This window comes from Gallus gallus, chromosome Z (assembly GCF_016699485.2).
Source record: "Gallus gallus isolate bGalGal1 chromosome Z, bGalGal1.mat.broiler.GRCg7b, whole genome shotgun sequence".
Taxonomy (NCBI): Eukaryota; Metazoa; Chordata; class Aves; order Galliformes; family Phasianidae; genus Gallus; species Gallus gallus.
In genome coordinates this window covers 35,348,768-35,360,785 of record NC_052572.1, presented here as the reverse complement: position 1 = coordinate 35,360,785, position 12,018 = coordinate 35,348,768, and the positions used below count along the sequence as shown (strand labels likewise).

The window sequence follows — 12,018 nt, the reverse complement described above, 5'->3', positions numbered from 1 at the left end:
ATGTCCTGCAGCTCTTCCTGTATGTGTTGGGATTCTTCACTCATTTGATTAAAATAACCTTCTGATGTTAAGCATGTTGACTGTGCCTTACAAAATTTAAGTGCTTACTCTACGTAGGTTGCTCTGAAAGTAATGACTCCTAATTATTTCCATGGAAACTACAACAGATGCAAAGAACACAATTTGATACAAAGAATACTATTTGATAGAGCAAATTCTGTTTTTCAATGTTGTCACTGTATTAGCTATGAACAAAATGAACAAAGGCTTGCATTCTGTGCTCATAAAAATCTGTACAAGAGGAAGGGACCCTCTGTTTCACGGCTGTGATGACTGTATTGCTCCTGAAACACACCACCCACTGCATCACTGTGCTCACATCCACTGTTTGGTCTCTGTAAACATTCAGAAAGCATCAGTGAATTTAAGTGGGTGCCATTTTTTCTGTGTGGGGGAATTCAGTTCCACCCCTTTGCTTCAGCTGTACTTCCATGTCAGGCAGCTTTTTGTCAGACAGCCCCTCTACTGCTGCCCGTCACACAGCAACAACATCTAACAATATTTGTGGGAAGGTTCAACCTCTACTGCCATACCACCAGCATCTGCTTTTGACATTGTGGACCAAGATAGTAAAATAGGAAGTATTACTGTTGGAGGAGCCCTTGTAATTTGGATTGTCCATTTAGCTTCCAGCCTGATCTAAGGTTTGCGTGTGTTCACTTCAGTTACCATAGATTTGTGACCCACTGCTTATCTCTTTTTGGGATGATAATCTCTTACAACACATGAAGTGGTTGTAATTTAGATATTTGAGCAAATATCATACTTCAAAATAGCTGAATGTTAGTTAGTAAGTCAAAGACTAAAAAATTCAGTTTTATATGGAACAGATCATTTTCTTTAGCTGGAGATAATTCTGAAAAGGAAGTAGGCGACAAGTTTTGGAGTTGATTTTTTTTTTAATTCATTAAACAAGCTATGTAAGAATTTTCTTTAATTGCAGTGGTAATTTGTAGGTGTTGGCAGAAATTACAGGGAAATCTGTAGTTGTCTGTTCTTAATCTGAATACAATTTCATGTTTTCTTCATTTTTCCTGAGAAAGATTTATATGCTTCATAGTCCCTCTTGTAATACAGCTCACTGTAAAAAAAAATGCAATTTCAGTGAAGAAGTCAGTCTGCAAGGTTGAAAAGAGGATTTTTATATGAGATAGAGATGAAGAAGCATGATCTTTCTTATTTTAGGTTAGTTCTAGCTTTTTTTTTAGTGTTCCCATATGTATCAAATGGCGTAGGTGCTTGACCTGTGGACAGTGTTAGCTTGCTTGTTCATATTGCTTGATGACATGCTACCATAATCCTCGCTGATAAGAAGCAGGATCTGTTCAGCTAAAAAGCTATCTTCGTTGGTTTCTGAATGCTGCATATAGAAAAGAAAAAGGATTCTCACAATACTTGAAAAAAGTAAGTGCTATTAGAAGAAGACATGCACCTTTGGCAAATTGGATGTCGTATTGAAAGGAAAATACCAGCATTAGCCCTAACCTGCTTCACAGGCAAGTCTTTCCTACTTTTTTTCATCTTTCATAAAAGTCCTTTGGATACCTGTGTGAAAAAAGTATTTTACTTTTAAGCATTCATACTGTATTTTTTTTCTCTTGCAAAAATGCGGTCTCTTTGATATCCTATTTGATTGCTGTGTGTACAAAGTGGTAGGAATTTCACCTGAAGTGAAACCTTGGAAAAGTGAAAGAAGTGAAATATCATTGGAGCCTATCTAACTGAACAAAGTACTTGGGAACAGTAAGAGAGGAAAGTTTAAGTTCATAGGAAAACTTTGTTGTGTGTGAAACATTTTTTTCAGTCCATCAGTGATTGTTAAGCCAGAAAAAGGCTGACAGATAAAATAAGAGTTTTGAGGAGTGGTGGTGTTTTTTCTAATGGTTCAGTATGACAAATTGATTCAATTTTGCATGACTGGCAGTGCTCCGTAATTCTGGCTAAAGTTGCATGCGAATGTGAAAGTGATGGAGCAACTGGGGTAGCTGATGGAGTTGTGGGGTGGTTTTACTTTGTTTTTTGAGAATTCCACCAAGGCTGCTCTGAAGGCCCTGATTTGGGATGTGTGCAATTGTGAACTCATTAGACTGTGCTGCAGCCTCATCTTGGCAACAAAATTAGTCATTCTGTGGACTAGTCTGTCTGAGTGGTGATGGAGTATGCTTTGGAGCCTGTAGACACATACATAGACAGAGTTGCTGTAGAATTACGGGATGCAAATATGTGGCCTGTATTACATAGGAGGTCATACAAGATGGTTTTGATCTCAGAATAATCTGTGTGTGTGTATGCAGATTAGTGCCTGCCTTGCAGGTGAGAGTGAGAGCCGCTTTACTCAGAGGACATTTATTCAGGTAAGTGATAAAATTGCATTCTTAACCATAACAGAGGTGGTGCACTGCTACAAAAAATGCACTGTCAGTAACCATAACTGAAGTGTTACACTCAGGTACCCTGCTACATAAAAGAATCTCCTAATAGGTTCTTTGGTTGCGGTTGCATTAACGTTCCAGTCTTAGGACTAGAAATACTGGATGGTACACAGTTTCACTTAACAGTTCTGATCTAAAGTAAGTCAATCACAAATCTGTTTCAACTGAACTAGGCTATTGTGATTCCTTGAATATTTTCAGTGCCACCAGATAAATCTTAGCCAATGTCTAATGATCCCAGAAGATGAAATTCACAATACATTCAAGATTAAAAGATGAAATTTCTAAGTACACTTTAAAAAAAGTTAGGAGGTTAGGTACCTGTTTTTCCCCTTTCTTCTTCAACTGCTGTTTTTTCTTAACAACTTACATAATTTTATTTTGATTCTTCATGTATTGTTGAAACCTTTTTTAAAGGGGAAAAATGTTGGTATGCATGCGAAGAAAATGAAAATAATAAACAAATATCCCTGAATTTCATGTCTTCTTTCAAGAGTGTGGAGTCCAGACACTAATGTGGAGCATAAAGAAATGTTTAAATTCAAGAATAATAAAAAAGTATATCACTGGCAAAGTTTTGAAACTGAATGCCAGGTCTTCAGCTATAATAATTGTATCTACATGATTTGCAGAAGACTTTCATATGAAGCAATTCTTGCCTTTCTAATTTACCTTGCCTGTAACATGTCACTGCTTTTCCACTGGGCCTTCACCCTACCCTTCCCCTCTTAGTTTCTCTAAGAAACATCCTGATCCCTTGTATGTTTCTTTTCAGGTTCATATTTGCTCATATGAACAGGTGCATTACATAGACACATGATGAATTTGCAGGTGAAGTCAGTTCCAATGTTTCAACTGTAAGATTTTTTGCAGTAATAGACATTTAGACAGGACATCTTCCTGCAAGATCATTGAATAGCCCTAATAGGTTGCCCAGGGAGCTGCTGGATTATTCTGTCAGACAGTTTCAGATTTTGGCCAGAAAAAGTGGTGTTCAACCTAGGAGCAAAGGACCTATTATGTGATCTTCATGCCTGCTCCGCAGTGTGAACTGAAGTTCGTGGTGTGTGGAGGCCAAAAAGTTGCCCTTTAGAAATGTACTTCAGGGACAAACTAAGACATGAATGTAGGCCTCCTTGGGCAACTCACTCTGACAGGTGTGGATGACAATCTATTCATCCTTGCAAACTGCAATTTTTTAAATTTTATTCTTTTTTTACCCATTCTCTTCAATTTTTTCTCTTCCCCTCCCGCCCCCCCCCCGATATTTTTTCCCCTCTGAAACTGATGAGAGACAGAAATTCAGAGGCTTTCAGAATGGGCAAAATCTTGTCACAGAGGTGAAAGGGCATACAGTATTTTTTTTTCCCAGTGCTGACTGTGATTCATTAACATTGTGCCTTTTGCAGTCAAGTTTGTGAAACGTTGCTTATATTTGGGGTGCTTTACTTTTAATTCCAGACCTTGACTGTTATGTCAGGATCTGCACAAGTAACCAGACTAGCATGGCTTTTAATGCTAGTGAAATACCACTGAAGAATAATGGCATTTAAGCTTGGATGTCAGAGAAGAAAGACAGGATTGTAGGAGGGATGGTCCTTCATTGAAAAGGAGTAAAAGGATAATGCAGAGTAAGTTTAAATCTCTGATATTATGGAATCCCTCTTACCTAGGTCTCATGGAGTGTTAAAAGTGCATAATGTTCTCTCTTTATAAAATATAACAAAGCAAAATAATTAGGACTTAATTGCCTGGAGAGAAGCGGTCTTGCTTTTGTACATTTTCTTTCTAATAACTCCTGTCAATAAGCAAAAGGAACCATTGACTCCCATGCTGTCTGCAATCAAAAAAGAAGAAAAAATGTAATAGTTGAATACCTAAATACTTTCATTTTACTTTTCAATTACTTTTCCTCCTGTAAGCTTACCCACATGAAATGTTTTTTACATTACAATTGCACTTTTTAATTGCTACTTTTCTCTGCTATAATTGCAGTATTTGCTTGTCTGAATATTATAAAAAGATAAGGAATCTGTCATAGAAGTATTTTCAATGTGTTTATTTTTCTACTAAAGTCTAACTAAGTCTTCTCTAAGGAGAAGACAAAGTAACCTACATTCACAGAAATGTGAGACATCTGAAGCTTGAACTAATTTTTATTTGGAAGGGAGTCAAAAGCACTGGTCAGTGGGGGGGGAACAGTAATTTAAAAGGAAGACACATGCCACCCTACCTGTGTTTAAAAAATGTCTTGTTTGTGTTCTGTATCCCTGATGAATCTAACATTCTATCCTTTTTTCCCATTGTCATATGTGTTGCTTGACTTGACTTGATGGAAGTCAAGTGTTGGAACTCAGGGTGAGGCCTCACCAATGCCGAGTACAGGGGCAGGATGACTTCCCTAGTCCTGCTCACCACACACCATTCCTCATACAAGCCAGGATACCATTGGCCTTTTTGGCCACTTGGGCATGCTGCTGGCTCATATTCAGCTGACTGTCTATCAGGTCCCTTTCCATCAGGCAGCTTTCTAGCCACTCTTCCCCAAGCCTATAGAGTTACCTGGGGTTGTTGTGACCAAAATTCAGGACCCGACACTTGGCCCTATTGAAACTCATACACTTTACCTTGGCCTGTTGATCCAGTCTATATGTACCTTCAGGACAAGTTACCTTTCCTACATCAGCCCTGGGAAGGAGCACAGGGGCACAACTTCCCGAGTCACTGGAAGCACAGAAGCTGTTCTCATTTCAGACTAGATAAAAATTGCCTTAGGGCAGCCTGGGATATCTCTCATGGTGCTGGTCAAATGCAAGTAGGTGCTGGTTGAGTTAGCCTAGCCTCTGGCAGCCAAAAATCTTTATGTGATACCTTGTGGTGCATCTGTTCTGGTGCTGAGAAGTCGTCACAGCATTTCAAGAAGCTTGAGGCAGTGGAAGACACACTTGTGTACTGTCCAGTTTGGTCATTTTTTTCTCTAATAGCTTGGGACATAAATGTATGGCATCCTTCCAAGTGGTACTTGAGAGGGCACTGAGGCTGCCTTTCTGATGTAGCGCTGTGACAGAGTTGTGAATCTGTGAGAAGATGGAAGTGACAGATGTGTTTTCTTTCAAACCTTTGTAGCTATTCTCTGCAGCTTTGTAGGTCTTTTGTTGTTGCTGCTTTGTTCTGATTTGTTTTTGTTGGCAGTGGTGGGTTTTGTTTTGTTTTAATGGCGACTAAATCAGCAGTTTATCCTCAGAATAGAAGAAACTGAAAGGAGCTGCAAGTGCTGCTGCAATTTCATGTCTGGAGATTAGTTGGGCTAAAATTGTAACAGAAAGTGCAGTGGAAGAGAAAGGTGTCTGTTTGGGAGTGATAAAAACTTAATTTTAACTGTCGTAACCTATGTTATACACTCCCACTTTCTCCCCCTTTGCATCTTTGTTGTTGTTCCATAGTGAAAGAAGAGGCAAGCTATCCAGTACTGAGAAGCAGCTTCTTAATAATGAGATTCAAGTATACATCATGTCCTTGAAGAGGAGCCTAGGGTTGTCAGCTAAGAAGTGTTAATTCAATTGTTTTTGAAAAGGGAGTAGGGGATGGAAAAGACCTGGTATGCCACCATAGTAAAATACTTGGGTATTTTGTAGATAACACATCTGTCCATCCTCCTTATTCTTCCCCATTCTGAATAACGTCTCTGTATCTTACATGCTGCCCTTTTCAAGCACTTCTAGACAAAAACTTCGCCAAAACAAACAAACAAAAAACAACAACATGTGCTTAAATGTAGATCCAACTGAAATAATAATTAAAAAAAAAAAAAGTCATTTTTGAGTCTTTTATTTTTGTGAGATGAAGGAGGGGGGGGTACTGTAAAATCTGGTGTTTTCCGTAGCTGGTATCACGGTTGCCAGGCAGTGGTACATTTTTATCTCCGTTGCGTGATGGAAGGTAAGCACATGCTTTATCCCATCTTCCCCACCAGCTTTCAGCTTAACTGAGATACAGCTCCTTCGATAGCAGTGAAGTAAAATAGTTGCTTTCCGTGAGGATGTATCGATAGCTTGAAGCTCTGAGACAGTTATGAGCTCCACAGAACAAATCCTTTTATGGATCAGACGATACGGAATTTAGGCAGTTACTGAAGTTTCAGTGGTATTTCCATACCTTTTCGATGAGTCTTGGATTTGAGAGGATAAGAAACAGATTTTTTACCTCAAGAAGTGTTACCAAGACAACAGAGCAACTGCTAGATCTGTTACAGATGCTTTTAAGAAGTAAATAACCTACTGCTTAGCTGTCCTAGAGACTTTATTCCTACTATTCTGGCCTTTTTGTTTGCTTGAAACAATCCCTCCTGGAAGCATCGCTCTTTGTGCTTCTCTCAGCTGAAGGACATCGGTTATCTAAGGGACTAGCTGGGTGGGCTTTCCCCTCTGTTGTTTCTCTTTGTTCTCATCAGCCTGAATGTTTGCTCAAGAACCTTTTCTCAAGTTCTAGCAGATCCTTCTTCTTCTACTGAGGTCCTCTCAACACTGTCCGAATGTATCTGTGTACCTGACACAAGGTGTGACTTGTTCACATTAAAGAATTAAAAAATCTGATGTTTAAGTCACTTCAAAATTTTGCTTTCCACAACAAAACTGATAAAAATTGACTTTCTCCTCACACTGTAATTTCAAGTTATTAAATCAGAAGGGTTAAAATGACTCAGAATTTTTAACAGATGCAGAGCGTTTTGAATCTTAATTCTTGGCTGATATGTTTTCTGCCTCCGTTGCATCAATGAATAGCTGTGCATGCAAGAGCGTAACAGCAACCAAGAATACGGCTGAGTAAGATTGTCTCAACCAGAAAGGTAGGATTAACTCTTTATTTGTGAACAGAGGAGGAAAATCCAAGAGTTCGTTGGATATCTTAGTTTTAATCTCATGACACAGGCATGGGCATACATACTGACTATGAGGATTGTCATTCTCTGCAGTTTACTGTATCATGTTTGTTAGCTCTGTCCACAGATGCTTTGTATGTACATGCTATGGCATGTAAAAGGAGATGGAAAGGGTATTGTGCTTGTTAGGTTGATTTGATGGTTTTTGTGTGTGGTTTTTTTGTTTGTTTTGTTTTTAGAATAGATTGTCCCATGGTTTAAATAGAAATAGGTAGTTTTCATTGTTATAAAAATGTCACTGTTGTGAAGATAACGTCCTTTAATCTCTTAAGAGTTGGTGCTTTCCATTGTGCCCTCTGAGACAGTTCTCCCCTTCTTATGCAGAGCAGAAAATATTGTAAATTACAAATAACCATATGCCCAGATTCAGTAAATGTTTATTTTTAATAACAGTACCTGTAATAGAGACTGAAATTAGTCTCCCATTCTGCTATTGATTTTAGATGTCATTATGCTTTGACACTGATTATATATGGCTTTGACTTCTCTTTCTTATTTGGAAATTGATGCAGTTAATAACTTAGATTATAAAGCTGTTAATTAAAGATGCAATCCATAGTACAACCAGAAATAAAGATAGCAATAACCTGTCAGAGGGTCACAGCAGAGTGAAAGAGTAAGCCACATTTCCTTAGCTTAGCTTTTAGAATAGCGCTTTTACTTATGATGCTTTATTGTTCTGGTTGGTGAGAGCAGATTTATTCTCTCAACCAATTCCAAACTGGGATTTGTGATATATATATATATATATTTCTTTTAAGGATCTTTGGTCTACTGTGTATAATCTTTGTGCTCCACTGCAGAGGTTGCCTTTGGCTTCCTCTCAACATTTTTTCCAGTGCTTTTGGGCCTTAATACCAGTTAACCTTCTCTGGCAGGTGGATGGTTTCACATACTCCCTTTGTCTCTGTTTCTTGTATAAGCAGAACTTCAGTAACAAAAGGTGATGGGAAGATACGGATGATGTGGATGATGGAGATATAAAATAGGTTCGGTATCATAATTTGAATATGAGTACTAAACAGAAAACGTTTTTTACTATGGTGCTGTGACTAACTGAATATTACTCTCTTTGTGTATTTTTTCTTTCTAAGGCTTCCTCTTTTGAATGGAGTGAAACATACACGTGCTACCAAGTAACATGCTTCTTGAGGGACTGAGAGAATCATGCTGTATTTAAATAAATATGATTTGTTGTCTTTTGTAAAGACCTGTACTGTACAAGTGAAATATGGGTGCATTGCTGGGGTGCTTTGTGACGTTCCATAGAGAGCGTGCCGAGACAGCTTGCACTCAACGTGATGACTTTGCAAATTCAGCCCCAGGTCTCTCTGCTTCTACTGTGACTTGGGGATGTGGGTAAATATGTTCAAGGAATAGCTGACTTCTAGGACAGACAAAGCTCTTTTTGCTTGCAAGTTCACCACACATACTAATTTTTCTCTTGAAAACGTTATGTGAAATAAGAGGAAACGGTTATGTTTTTTATATATGGGAAGATTGATTAAAATGTGTGTGTGCAAGTAGTCTGTTTCAGTGATACAGACTGGGCCAGGTGGGGCTGGGCTGCAACTCGGGGGTGGCCCCAGGTGCTCATGACATGGAGCTGAGCTGGGGCAGCCTTGTGTCTGGAAGCAGTGAGGGGCGGTGGGATGTGGCCCCTCAGCCGGGGAGGGCAGGGGCTGTGGTCACAGCAGGAGACACTCAGAATGAGCAGGAGGGGAGGGCAGGTCCTGGGGTGGTGGGGCTGGAGACTGTGCCCTATGAGGGGAGGCTGCAGAGTGGGGCTGGTTTGGCTGGGAGAAGGGGCTACTTTGGGGGCACCCTAAGGTACTCTTATGAAGTAAGCACAAATAGGCATACCTGAAATAAAAAAATTGCTTGTGCATACAGAAGAAGGCAAGTGATTATACATCTGAATGTATGAAACAAATAATCAAATTGGAATCTCCTATTTTTCCTTACTGGAAATTTTTCCTAAACGTTAATGTTGTAGCCTTGTTTGCAGATGATAGCGTAACCTTTGGTGGTATTTTAAATATTCTTTAATGTAAAGCAGCAAAGAAAAATCTTCAGGCAGTTTCATACTGTTGCATGAAAAATATGTGGAGATGTTTAATTTGTCTTTTTTACAGGTAATGAGGTAGTTTAACCTTTGGGAAAGAGCTGGTTGCACTAGTAATCAGCCTCTAATTCCTCCAGAATCATATTCATCCATCAAGTCTTGAGTGCAGAGCTGAGAGTGCTCAGAAAGCACTTTCCTGTATATGTGTGATTACTGGAGCACAGCTGCTGTTCCAGGCAATTAATGAGAGTGTAATACATTTCAGATGGGTGCTGTGTCTTTATTTCCCAGGTCAGATGACCTTTCTTGCTTATTCTCTTCTGTCTATGGCACTTTATTTAGAGTATTGATTTCTGTTTGCTTGTAGGAGATGATGTGCTCTTAGAAGGCCCAGTGAGAAAAAACCTAGTGAGAAAAACCTCATGTCTATACAAGGAAAGTGCTACTACGAGTTGAAAAATAATATTTTAGTAGTCATCAGTTTCTACATATGAAAACAGATTTGGTTAAACATCCATCTTAACATTTAAATGGTGTTTTAAAGACTGGTTGTTAGATAGTTGCATGGATATACTTGAGTTAGATACTTGCTTCTCATTGAAGATTATTGGGACACTTATTCAGATCCCCAGTTGAGTGAATTCTTCTTCACTGAAGTCACAATTTCAGTGTTGTTTTTTTTTTATATTTTCAATTTCTTTTTCCAAAGTTAAAAAGTAAAGTTTAATTATCAGGAGAGGTACAACCAGAATAGGGCCTTCCTTGGTAGAAAGCTTGAAGTGAAACAGTTTTCTCATTTCCTCAAAAAACATAACCTTGAAATTTCAGTATATGAAATTAGTCTTAGATCATTCTTTCATGTGTGAAATAATTTTACAGTGGAAACATCCATTTTGCATACAGAAAATGTTGAGGCTTTTGGCTGGTTTTAGAATGTTTTGTGTGGTCTGTAATCCCTCTAACTTGTTTCATACAGCTATACCTGTCTGCAATGCTATCTGTCCATAGTAAGCTAGTGTTTTGCATTCTTCTATTAAGATTCATAAAATTGAATCACGTATTTTCAGGTACTATTGGAAATTTGGTTGTCCTAAATGTTGTGGCATCTGGTAGCTTATTTGACTTGTGGTATAAATAGTCTTCATACAGTTGAACCTTAATGATTCTATGAATGTGTGAAAAGGAAGAACATACTTGCGGTTGCTTTATTCTATGAATTTTTCCTTCTCTTCTAACTTACTGTCATTCAATTAAGGGTGTGCCAGGATATGTGTTAAAGATTTCAGAAAGTTGGTCGTTATCGTGTGTTTCTGTACAACTTCATTTCTTTTCTGCAAGTACTGCCCTTTTTCTGTGATACTTAGACACGAGCTTGAGAGCAAGATATTTTAATAAATATTATTAAGTAATCCTATTTATGTGCAAATTAAGGGAAGGGGAATCTTATTTGGGATGAACTTTTCAAGGGGCTGTTAAGCATTAGCATCTTCACTGTTTTTATGGGCTTGAAATTGAAAGCTCTGGAGTACTTTCGTTCATGTTTCTTCAAATAGCAGTTTCTTGTTCTGTGTTGGGGACAGAGGAATGCTTGCTTTGGTAGTTTTGACACACATCTGTCCATTCTTTCCAACAAACCTTAGATGCAAAAGACCTTGCCTTGTCATTGAAAGCTTCTTACTTGGATATCTTCTTTAGATGGAAAAAGCAAACTGAGTTTCCTCATAGTTATTTTGAAACAGGATTAATTCGTATAGAAAATACGTACCTGTTCAATTCATGTGATAGATTAACTATTACTTTGAAAATGCAATTCTGGTATTAAGATATGCTATACTTTTTCCTCCCTTGTGAAGGAGATAAAAAGTCAAATTTTAGGGCTGAAACACAGTGTGCCAGATTTGCAAGAAATATGTACAGACTGTTTCTGAAAATGAGAAGATTAGTCTGGAACAAGGGCAGTGTTATATTTTGCTCCCTTCCTTATTTATGTAAGAATTCTTAAGTTTTAGGCTAAAACAATAGGTGTGGCAAAGACAAGGCAAGGAGGAGTGTTTGCTCATCTGGAAGCTGATCCCATTAGATTTCCCCTGGGGCTGTAGTACAAGTAGCTCCCATCCAGCCTTCCCTGCCTGTCAAATTCTCTGACAGAGGGCAGCTGAAATTGCTATTGTTTTCTCATCGGTATTTCCAATGCTCTGTTTCATAGAGCTTGTTTATTCAGCGATTTGTCATCTAAGCCTCTCTGTACTGGGGGAATTTACTTCAACTTCTATTTTACATGAATTTTATTTTTCTAATTAGTATTTGGTGCATGGTTTTATAGATCTTTGAAGTTTAAAGTATTCCAGCAGGTTTCTTTTCTCTTAATGCTTATCAATAAAACACAGGCTGAAGTTGTATTTTACCTACAGACATTCAGTTTAACTTAGAATTCCGAAGATGTCCTTTTCATGACACTACATTTTAAAATGTAGGGTAAGGTTCAGAATAGCTGAAGCTATTACGTGCAGATGAAACCTTCT

General features: G+C 38.3%; 1 protein-coding gene across 6 annotated transcripts in view; it reads left to right on the top strand.

The window, feature by feature from the left end:
* The window catches only part of APBA1 (amyloid beta precursor protein binding family A member 1), an 80,852-nt gene that overhangs the window by 32,187 nt on the left and 36,647 nt on the right, over positions 1–12,018 (top strand). The window lies entirely within an intron of this gene.